A 10,871-nucleotide genomic window follows, 5' to 3' on the forward strand; every position below is an offset into this window, starting at 1 on the left:
ACTGTCACAGCCAAGAGGAGTCTAAGGAGACATGATGACTAACTGTAATGTGATATCCTGAATGGGATCCTAGAGCAAGAAAAGAACTTTAGCCAAAAACTAAGGAAATTTGAATAAAGTATGGGCTTTAGTTAATAATGACATATCAATACTGGTTCATTAATCATGACAAATACACCATACAAATAAAAGACGTTAATAATAGAGAAAACTAGGTGTGGGATATATGAAAACTCTGTTATTTCAAAAGCTTCCTGTAAATCTACATTTAGAAATCTATTCTTTTTAAAAAAATGTTTATTTATTTTGAGGGAGAGAGGAGGGGGGAGGGGCAGAGAGAGACTCCCAAGCAGGCTTCAAGCTGTCAGTGCAGAGCCTGACGCGGGGCTCGATCCTGCCAACTGTGAGATTCTGACCTGAGCCAAAATCAAGAGTCAGTCACTTAATCAACTGAGCCACCCAGGCACCCCTAGAAATCTTTTCTAAAAATCAAATTTTATTTTATTTATTTATTTTTAATATTTTAAAAATGTGTATTTATTTTTGAGAGAGAGAGAGAGAGAGACAGAGCATGAGCAGGGGAGGGGCAGAGAGAGAGGGAGACACAGAATGCGAAGCAGGCTCCCGGCTCTGAGCTGTCGGCACAGAGCCCGACGTGGAGCTGAAACCCACAAGCTGTGAGATCATGACCTGAGTTGAAGTTGGACGCTTAGCTGAATGAGCCACCCAGGCGCCCCTAAAATTTATTTTAAAGATCTTTAATAAGAATTTACAAAATGTCTAGATTCCATTATCCCGTTATTTGCTGGGATCTGCCTTCTCTAGTGTCATCAGGCCACTGGGCAAAGTGAACCAATCCAGAGCCCGGCCAACAAGTATGAGATTCTGATCCCGAGCCAAATGGACAGAGACCCTCACTCCACGTCTCTTTAATGTTTTCAATGTCTCTTGCATCACGCTTGGTGCCTCTCCGGAAAGTAAAATTAAAACCAACAATAGCTGCTGTCCTGAAGGACCTACAACTGTTCCCACCCCACTCCCTCCAATCACACCCTTCAGACATAGACAGCAGCACGAATCAGACTCAATGGGTTGTGATGATCAGTTAATTTCCGCCATCGCTAGCTCCCTCCTTCTTCCCTGCTGGGAGCTTCTAGCATGCTCTGTAGCCAGGGCCTGGATACTTATGATAGAGCTTATGATTAACCAAATTAACCAAGTGCTTTCTTATGCACATTTACCTCCCACTGTTTACTCTTTGGCCATTTTAGTGCTTGTAAACATATATCAAAGGCAGCAATAGCAACCAGCCCTGAGCCTTTGCTATGTTACCAGGGGACACACACACACACACACACACACACCCCATATATATATATATATATATATATACACACACACACACACACATATATATATATGCATGTATTTGTGTATGTGTGTGTGTGTATATATATATATATGTGTGTGTGTGTGTGTGTGTATGCATCAAAAAAGGCCTATAAGAAATTACATTAAACTGTTGGTGGTAGCTACCATCTACTTGTAGGGGGAAGATGGGGGATGGGATTGAAGAGAGTTTTGCTGCATTCTTATTGTTTGCTTTTTATTTCTATCTGTAAGGATTGTTTTGACAGAATTCTACACTGAATTTTTTTTACAATAAACATTTGTAATTTTGTAGTACTTTTGTAGTACTAATTTGTAGTACCTTTTTAATTAAAGTTTTCTTTAATGGGAATATATACTGTTCCCTCAAATTATTGACGCAGGCTCTTAAGAAAATGTTTCTACTATATACCGTGTTGATGGAATTTGGGGATTTTGTTAGGATGTTAAAATCATCCCCCGGGGTAAAAAACTATAAATAAGGGTCTCTCAGGGCTCAGAACAATTCCAAGGAAAGAAACTAGGTAAGATAAGGTTTTGACTAAAGGTAAGAAGGCAATGGAGTGGGGAAGAGAGAAGAGAGGTCATTAGTTGCGCCAGCAGCATCAAGAATTATAGTTTCCACTTCTGTGTCTTATTGCTAGTGTCCAAAGATTTAATTATTCTACCCACTTTCCCTTGTCTCTTTCCTCTTTCGATCAGGAGTTACCCTTGTTCTCTGTATCTTTTTTCTTCCTTTTCTCCGTACTATCTATTGTATATAAAGTGTGTTCATATAATTTTTTGACTTCCTCACTAGTTAAAGAAAACAGTGATAGAATGACAACCAAAGTACAGGAGAAATGCATATATCAGGGAGATCATGGTTTTTGAAGGTGGTGGCGCATTGACATGTCCTGTGTCTATGTTGCTCTTTGTATCACCTTGGGTTACTTCTTGTTGGCAAGTGTTTACAATTATCTGGAGAAGCATCTTTAGAATTGTGTTTGTGTTCTACGCCATCGAGGAATGAAATAGCAGAAATTTGGGGTGTTCCTTTCTGGGTGTGTAGAAAATTTTAGAAAACCCATCTCTTAAAAGTCAAAAGGAGTTCTATATGTCCTTTAAGAGAACTCCTCCAATCTATGGGAGTGGGGCTTCTCAGCTATCATGGTTCCACCCTGTGGTCCTGTCCTTTAGGCTATAACTGATTGAAAAGACCTAAGTCAGGCCAATCAGATACGATCAAAAGGAGAAAATCATGTGATAAAAATATAGCTGCTGGATGCTTACACCTTAAAAGAGGGGAAAAGACCTGCACAGTCTTATTAATTTTAGTAGAAGGTATTCAATTATATGTGGCAAAATTAATGTGGTATTTTTCTTTTAAAAAATTACAAGAAAATCCAACAGTACAGAAAATGATGAATTGAAGTTTGCTCCCAAAAGATATGCTCATATATAATATATACCCACGTGTAATGTGTATATAATGGATATGCCTTTTCCTACCTCAAACAGGTATATTAGCTATATATGAAATAATTGCTTTCATACAGAAATTAAAGCAGAAAAGGAATGAATTGGGGAGGATAACAGGATAAGAATATTTCCTTTTTGTTAAATCAATTTAGTGAGATAAAATTTACATACACCAAAATAAACCCATTTAAGTGCATTATTTAATGCATATTAACAAATACACCCATTTAATACATTCATTTAACAACCAATACAATCAGGATAACATATTTCCATCACCCCCTAAAATTTATATGTGTCCCACACCCTACCCTGGCCCCAGGCAACCACTAACTTTTTCTTTGTCACTATGGATTACTTTGACTTTTCCAAAATTTCATACCAATGAAATCATATATTGTGTACTGTCTTGTGTCTGGATTCTCTCAGCATACCACTTACGAAATTTGGCCAGATTTTTGTAAGTGCCAGTAATTTATTCTTTTATGTTGTTTTCTTAATGTTTATTTTTTTTGAGAGAGAGCACTTGCACGCACACATGCACATGTGAGTGGGAGGAGGGGCAGAGAGAGAGGAGAGAGAGAGAAAGAGAGAGAGAGAGAATCCCAAGCAGGCTCTGTGCCATCGGTGTGGAGCCCTATGCAGGGCTAGGTCCCACAAACCCTGAGATCATCATCTGAGCCTTAACCAAGAGTCAGAGGCTCAACCTACTGAGCCACCCAGACGCCCCCTTTGATATTTTTAATTGTGCATTTTAAATTCTTTTTTTCAGTTTTTTGTCACTCGTATATAAAAATATGATTTATTCTTAATACTGACCTTATATACTGTGACCTAGATAAATTGACTTATTAGTTCCAGTTGCTTTTTACCCAGCTACTTTAGGATTTTCTATATATAAAATCTGCAAATAAACAAGTGTTTCTTCTATTTTTCTAACCTGTGCCTTTTCCTTTATTTTTATTGTCATATTACATCGGCTAAGTCTTTCAGTATAATCTTAAGTAGAAGCTATGATAAGCAGACAACCTTGTCTTATCACTGATATAGGGGATATTTTATTTTTCATCACTAAGAATGATACTTGGTCTTTTTTTTTTTTCTTTCGTAGATGCCTTTTGGCAGATTGAGCTAGTTCTCTCTTCTCTTTGCTGAAAGGTTTTATCATGAAGTGGTATTGAATTTTATCAAAATGCTTTTTTTTCCCACTTCTGTTGAGACACTCTTATGAGTTTGCCTTTCCCCCCTTTTATTCTGTTAATGGTGAATTGTGTTAACAGATTTTCAAACAGTAAATCAAACATGTATCCTGGGATAATCCCTATTTGGTCATTATATATTTTACTTTGTATATATTACTTTTGTCCTATTTTAAGAATAAGTCAAGGATGCATATTATAAACCTTAGAGTGACCATTCAAAAATAAGGAAATAAAAATAAATAAAGCTTAGAGAATAACAGTGGAGATGCTGCTGATTTTTAAAGCTGTTTTTCTTCATGTCCTTCTCTTTTCCAGTACTGTGTCTCATAAATCCCAGCTGCCTCAGCCTGTGCAAACCTCAATCTCTGCCTTTTTTTTTTTTTCTAAATTTTTTTTAATGTTTATTTATTTTTGAGACAGAGAGGGACAGAGCATGAACAGGGGAGGGTCAGAGAGAGAGGGAGACACAGAATCCGAAGCAGGCTCCAGGCTCTGAGCTGTCAGCACAGAGCCTGACACGGGGCTCGAACTCACAGACCGCGAGATCATGACCTGAGCTGAAGTTGGACGCTTAACCGACTGAGCCACCCAGGCGCCCCAATCTCTGCCTTTTTAACTTAGCAAGACCACTGTGCTCTGCCTGGTTTCCCTTCCCTGTGCCACAGTCCAGAAAGTGCCTATAGATAGAAGGTCAGTGTGATTCTTGGAGTCACTTTGTCTTCTATAATGGAGTGCAATCCTGTACTGCCGAGTGTCTGAAAATAACTGAAAAATATGTCTCGCTTTCTAGTTGTTTAGTGTGGGAGGGGAAGTCTGATACTAGTAACTACAATATTGCCAAAAATGAAAATCACAAGATAGTTACTTTTAAAAACATAGTCATTCTACCAGTGCCAATACACTCGTAGGTCATCTTAGCACAAAAGGAGGTAATATTGTGTTTCAAGAACTATACAATATCAATAATTCAGAGTCTTTTATAACAAAGGTAAAAAAAACAACATAGAAATTAACTACCTTTGCCCAGATCTTTGAGGCCTACCTATAAAAATAGTGGAGGTAGGATGGCTTGATGAGAAAAGTTCAACTCAAGTTTGGGTAACTAGCCTTTAAAAATCAGTGAAAAGAAAAATCCAATTGAGAGAGGGAACATAAGCCAATTAAAAAAATATATGCTAATTATAGGGAAACGGTGAAAAAAGTTTTTTTTTTTTTTAAAGATAAAAGTAAAACAAAAATTGACTACTTTGAAGCAAGTCACTGAGGGGAAGAAATGATGATCATTAGTCTGAGAACATTTAGGTGCAGGCAGAGGGTAGAGCCTCAGACCCGTTGGGAACTTTTCTGGTTTAAGGATTCTATGATTAAAAACAAAAACTTTAAAAGCTATTGCGTTAATAGGCCTCATTTATAAACCACCAACTAAAGTATCACCTTATAGATATCCTGTTTCCAGTTTTTAAGAAAGAGCAAAGGCAAAGTCCTTTCTTCATTCTAAGATACATTTATATATTTGGGACATCAAAAGATATAAATGCGGATAGGACTGGAAATAACTTTTGCAAGATACTGTATAAATCACATCATTCTTATAAATACCAGTTTCCTTATTTTTACAGTTTCCATCTCTTTAACTGTTTTCTACTTTTCTGTTTTTGAATTAAAACAAGAAAATAACTTTGTCCATGATTCTCCAGGACCTTAATTCTTACTTTTGCTTACTTTTGAAAAGCATCCACAGCTATCAGCAGTAGGCTAAGGATGTATGTCTGTCCTTAAAAGAGCAAAGAGTTAAACTAAAGGTTGTTTTACATTTATGCATTAATTTATTCATTCAACAAAAAAAAATTTTTTTTCCACCAATGACAGATTTCATGTTTAATGCCATTTCCTATTGACTGGTAGTAGCTAACTGGAACTCTGTATTGAGAAGGAAGATGCTTTCCTGACTCATATAGATTGATATGCCATTGAATCCTTCCCTGGACCAAGAAGGGAGAAGGAGGAAGCAGCACAAAGGTACATTGCCTTCTCTACACATGTGACCATATTTGGTTCAAGGGATATTATGGTGCATGAGACAAGATCCTGTTCCTAAGACTAGTGGGGGATAATTCTAGCAATAATGGTAACCCTAATGATAATAGTGTATCAGTCAGGTCTCAGTCAGAAAAACAGAATTAACTCCAGGTGTTTCAAATAGGGATTTAATACAGGAGATTGGGTAATTATAAAACTGTTGGCAAAGGCTGGAGGGGAGAAGAACAGAGAAAGACACCACATGACCTCAGCTACTAGCTTTCAGATTGAAGAAGTTGAAAGAACTTTCAATGACTATAGCTTTGTAATATGGTTTCAAGTCTGGAATTGTGATATTGCCAGCCTTTTTTTTTTTCTTCCAAGATTGCTTTGGCCATTTAGGGGCAAGAACTTTTGAAAAACGCTGGTGAAGATAATAGCTGCATACGTCACTGAATCACATGTGAAACTGAGCTCCAGATAGGGCCAGAAATAGAACGCAGGTCTTAGTCTCAGTTTACTAATCTTTCTACAACATCTTTGTTTCTCCTCATTATACTTGTGCTATCATTGTTCTGACCTACATACCCATCCATATCTTTATCGTTTTGCTAGTCATTTCCTCTTGTTTTTAAGTTCTTAAGTTATACATGAAAAAGAACTGCCTGTCCTGTTAAAAACCTTATAGACTCTTGGAACTCTTGCCTCTGGAGATTCCACTCTATACCACATCAAATATAGTAACATACTCCTACTTTGGGGCTAAAAAATGTAATTTTGCTTGGGAAATAATTTGGCTACAGAGAGCTAATTTAATTTGAGATTGGCTATGATTTCTGGGCAATTACTTTGTATTTGTATTGCTGGAAATTCTTGCAAATTCAGAAAACTTTTACCTTCAAATTGTTTTAAATGTAATGAAATATTTAGGAGTAGTAAACATGATATTAATGAAGTTGGCCTAACATTACATTTTGTAGATGTTTAAACGTGTATTAAACTCAGTTTTACGGTTTTCTTTTTGAAGCTAGTACATTTTTTTCCCCAGGTCTCAAACACTAGGTCCCGTGCCTCTTATAGTGCCAGATGGCAAAAATGGTCCAGAACCCTGCTGCTCTCAATGATTAGAATGACCTTCACACTCCCAGGCCTGGTGCATACTCTTTAAGGTTTACCTTCTTATCTAGTTTTGTTAAACCCATAAACACCACCCATCTTCCTACAGACTTGATCTATTCCTCTGCTCTCATGGAAACTAAAGTTTGAGAACATGTTTCCATATCTGTGTCCCTTCTCAAAACAGGGATAACTTGACTGGTGTAAGAGTTTATTGTAGCACAAATCCTTATACATGTGGAATCCAGTAGTAATACATCATGAATGAATATAGATTTATTAAGTAGCTTTCGGGCACCTCCTCTGTTGAAGACACTACAGGGGTATCAGTGACGGGGCAAGGATACCATCCTCCTCATCGTCCAGACAACCTCCAATTCTTAAGAGTTTTGACCTGGGAGATGAAAAAGACGAATATCATTCTGTAATTAATTAACTGGACTTAAAATTCTGTACTCAGAGCTGTACGTGTAAACATTTCTAGTTTATTTTCATATGGTTTTCTTTTTTAAAAATTGGATAACCGGAACGTGTGCGAACAAAATAATATAATAACAGGCTCCATTATAGTGGGGTCTCAAATATCAAAACCTGTTCACATACATAGTTTTATTTGAGCCATATGGATAACGTGGCAGAAGCAGGGCTCATAATATCATCCCCACCTTACAGATCAAGAAATGGATGGTTCAGGAGGCTAATAAGAGTCAGAAACAGAATTTAGGTTGATATCCAATCCTACCTCCACTCTCTCACTACACACTTTGCCCCAGGTTCCAGAATGTTAAATGGAAGGCAAAATGGTTATAAATTAGCAAGCTGGATAATTCAGCAGTGAATGTAAATGAGAGTTATAAGATAAATGACATTTAGTGACATTAATTAACTGATTAAATTAAACCTGATATTTTAATCAGAATTTGTTTGTGTAAAGTGCTGGATAAAATGAAACGTAGTTTAACCTAGTTACTTTTAAAATTCCAGTTACCATAACAACTTCTTGGGATTTCAATTAAAGGTGGTCTTTTCTTTATATTATTTTTAGAACTTTAGTTACCATAACAACCAGATGCCATGTGTTTGATCAGTTAAATTATTCCCAAAGAGTTAAAATATGGTGTTCTCTTGGAAACAATCAAAATATGATAAGTGGCGTGTCAGGAATTAATGCCCAAATGGTGACGCAGACTCAATTTTTCAAGGAGCTCACATGTGAAATAAACGACCAATGAATCTTCCTTTGTATGTTGGTCTTATGATGTTTCTCAGTTACAGAAATCAAAAAGAGATTATTTATCAATTGGAGGAAAGTGGAGATGTCAGGTTCTGGGGTAATATGAATTGTCAGACCTACAAAGAGAAATAATGTAAATGATAAATTCGTTTTCACCGGGTTTGGGGGCTTTATAGGAAACAGGATTACCAGAGCTTTGCCCAAGCTGGGGGCGGGGAGGGGAATTTGGCTTTTCAGGATCGATGACACCTGAAGAGACCTCTGCCTTTCTGTGCTCATTTCCTCCCTCACCCTCTGCCCAAGTAGGAGATTTTTGAAAGGAGTCTGCTCCTACGTTAAGGAGCAGGTTTCCCGATATCAGTGAGAAGAGCCACCACATACTAATAGGCTCTGCAGTTAGAAATTGGGCAAAAGGGAGTTCAGAAACAGAAGACTGGCTCACCAAGATGAAGGAGAGAGCTGGGGCAGGGTTAAGGTGCAGGATGGAGCCAAAGAATTGAGGGAAGCAGAAAAGAAGGAGGGGCAAGGTAGGAAAAACAGCCTCATCTGTAACCACATGCCCCTGGTAAGACATAGGCTTACATTTAAAATGCTGATGGCGGGGCGCCTGGGTGACTCTGTTTCCTCTTTTCCCACAAATTTAACTTCAGCATGCTGAGAAATAAATTTAGCCTTAAATTCTCTACATATACTAATATTTCGTGTTAATATTCTTTCTCTTTTAGTGACTCCATCACCCTATAGCTGGTTTTTCCTGGTTTTTCTCTTTATAATTATGACAATTTTAAAAAAGCAAATGATATAGAGACACTATCCATTAATAAGGAGGAACACTAAAGAAAACATTTCCATTAATTTAACTTAGTAACTGCTGCAAAGCCCACAGTATTTTGCTGGACGTCTAAAGGTTTGGAACTCAGGGCGCCTGGGTGGCTCAGTCCATTAAGCTTCCGACTTTGGCTCAGGTCATGATCTCACAGTTTGTGGGTTCCTGCCCAACATTGGGCTCTGTGTTGGCAGCTCAGAGCCTGGAGCCTACTTGGATTCTGTGTCTCCCTCTGTCTCTGCCCCTCCCCAGCTTGTGCTGTTTCTTTCTCTCTCAAAAATAAATAAACGTTAAAGTAAATGAATAAAAATAAAATGCGGATTGCTACCACTTCCAATCATGTGGAAGTCGTCCTGACATTGGGCCCAAATGCACAGCTAAGTAACATCAGGAAAATTCCTTTGCTCTTGGGATTAAAGTCCCTCACCTGTTTGAGGTAAATTGGCCCTCCCGGGAAGAGGGAAGATGTCTTTCTTTATTTGATGGGCACCCATCCACAGTGGAGGTGGTTAAGGACAAAAGGCACATCTGGTTGCCCTGAAGGAAGGGCCAAGTTGCCCATTAAGTGACAGATAAAGATGGCCTCTCCCTGTTATTCGCCCTCTGCCCAGAAAATGTGGAGGAGAGAGCTGCCTTTTTTGCCCACAGACGATCGAGAAGCGATAGACTGATGGTGGGAGTGTCAACCGTGGATTCCGGGTTTAATTATAGTCCTCTTGCTTAATGAGGTTTCATGAGGAGGAGGAGGTGGGGGATCGGTGTGTGCTCGTGTGGCTGGGGGTTATTTAATTAAAAAACAATAAAGCTGCCAGCTGCTGCTGGTTAACAATCTGGAACCCTCCTCGTCCTCCACACAGATAAGAGCACGACTCAGAGGGATGAGGCCTCTCTGTCCTGCCGTGTGCTGAGGTTCTGGTAACACCCTACATCACACCACCCCATTTTCTTCCCTAGCTCTCTTGGGTTGCCAAAAACGTTGCTATCATGAAGATCTACAGAGCCAGACTCTAGGGGGGAAAAAAAGCCTATCCACCCTCTTTCCTAGGTGTGCTTGTTGGGAAACAAAAAAATAAAACATTCCTTTGGAAATAGGCACAGACAAATTGAGCAGAAACTAGTATTTTCCAGTTCCTACCCTTTCTGTGACTCTGGAATTGGGAGGAGGTATCTCCTGCTCTCTTCCGAGAAGAGGACGGGCTTGTGGTCTCCCACTGGTGTGGTTCCCAGGCAAGAGTTCCCAAGGCTTGCCCACTTTTAATAATCACCCAGGGAGCTTGTTTAAGCATATATGTATGCTTTAAAATGCATACACACAGAGCTTCTCAGGCTCTTCCCTGGAGCTTCTGAATAAATTTGTCTCTGCATCTGTACTTTTAATAAGGGCTTTAGTTAATTTTCAGTCAGAAAAATTTAAGAAATTCTCTTCTCTCATTGCCTGTTCACACGAGGGACCAGAGCATCGATTGGAGCAAAGGGGGTAAAACAGAAAAGTCCTTCAGTGAGGGTGGGCTTTGCCTTTGATATATTTCAGTTACTGACAAAGGACCAAAGTCTGTCTATGATTTTCACTTTTGGTGGAACCCCTGTCTCCTAACACTGCCAACTCAGCTAGTGGGAAAGCAGT

Source organism: Acinonyx jubatus, chromosome C1 (genome assembly GCF_027475565.1).
Source record: "Acinonyx jubatus isolate Ajub_Pintada_27869175 chromosome C1, VMU_Ajub_asm_v1.0, whole genome shotgun sequence".
In the NCBI taxonomy this organism is placed as follows: Eukaryota; Metazoa; Chordata; class Mammalia; order Carnivora; family Felidae; genus Acinonyx; species Acinonyx jubatus.